General features: G+C 34.2%; 1 non-coding gene across 1 annotated transcript; it reads left to right on the top strand.

Annotated features, from left to right (window-relative positions):
* Window positions 1-205: 205 nt before the first annotated feature.
* Window positions 206-311, top strand: LOC121988115. Its single transcript, XR_006113875.1, has one exon. It is a non-coding gene; the product is annotated as a small nucleolar RNA R71 (small nucleolar RNA).
* Window positions 312-1315: the final 1004 nt, after the last annotated feature.

Here is a 1315-nt window from a genome sequence, read left to right on the forward strand (position 1 = left end):
GGCTTGCACTTCAAGAATTATTGGGGGATATTCCATCCAACTTTTGTCTGACCATTCTTAGAGATTCAATGTTACTTGATTAATTAATGTATAAGCTTCATCCAAACGTTTGTTTATTAAAGAGCCTCCAGCAAATGAATCTAATAGTGACTTATTTGAGAAGGAAATCCCCATATTGAATATGTGCACTGTCAGCCATCTTTCCAAACCATGGCGAGGACACTGTCTTAATAAACCTTTAAATTTATCTCATGCCTCAAATAGTGATTCTCCATCTACTTGAGAAAATTTTGTGATGTAATTTCTCATATACATAATTCTGCTTAGAGGGGAAAAGTAATTCAGGAATCGTTGCTCCAACTGTTCTCAACTTGTAATGCTTTGAGGACAAAAAGAATAAAACCAAGTCTTTGCTCTATCTTTGATGCTGAATGGAAATGTCATCAACTGGATAGCATCAGCAAAGACCCCCTCACATTGTACCACATTGCAATATTCAAGAAATGCTTCAAGGTGCAAGTATGAGTTTTCTGAAACTTCTCCGTTAAATTTGTGGCCTTGTGTCATGGTAATTAATTCTGGGTCTAGTTGGAAACTTGCTTCTTTGATATAAGGTTTTACAATGGGATCCAATCCTCTTGCAGATATTGGTGTGTAAAATTCTCTCAAAGGCCTCTTGATATGTTAGTGCTCATTGTATTCTAAAAAATTCTAAGAACAAACAAAAATGCAGAATTAAAGACAAAAGGAAGATGCATAATGAAAAATAAAAAAGAAAAATGTCTAAAGTAACGCATATACTAATCAACTAATGTTAATTGAAAATAATCCCTGGTAACGACACCAAAAACTTGATGTGTATCCATAAGTGTACAGAAACATCATCAAGTAATAAAAGATATTGAACCACAGGAACTGTTGATTAAGTACTAGTTAACTTTATACAACAAATTATCTAGACAATCAAAAGTTGGGAAAAGTCTTTAAGAACTAAGGTTGAGAGGGAGAGAGTAGAGAGAGGGGGAGAAAGAGTGGTTGGGGAAATGATTCCAGTAGTTCAATTTCATTATGATGTTAGTTAATGTTCCTATGCATTGTTCATCTTCTTTCCTTCATGCCTACACTCTTGTAGGATTTCTAACTAAAGTCTAACTTGACCACTAAGATTACACCGGAGAGTTTACCCAAATCTTATGCCATTAAGTAAAGAAGTAACTTTAGAAAGTTCGATTAAAGGGTTAACCTTAAGGCCCCTAGTCATACTATCCCTAGAGTTATCTGATTTACTTCCTAATGGTAAATTAATATAAATAAG

Source organism: Zingiber officinale, chromosome 5B, assembly GCF_018446385.1.
Source record: "Zingiber officinale cultivar Zhangliang chromosome 5B, Zo_v1.1, whole genome shotgun sequence".
In the NCBI taxonomy this organism is placed as follows: domain Eukaryota; kingdom Viridiplantae; phylum Streptophyta; class Magnoliopsida; order Zingiberales; family Zingiberaceae; genus Zingiber; species Zingiber officinale.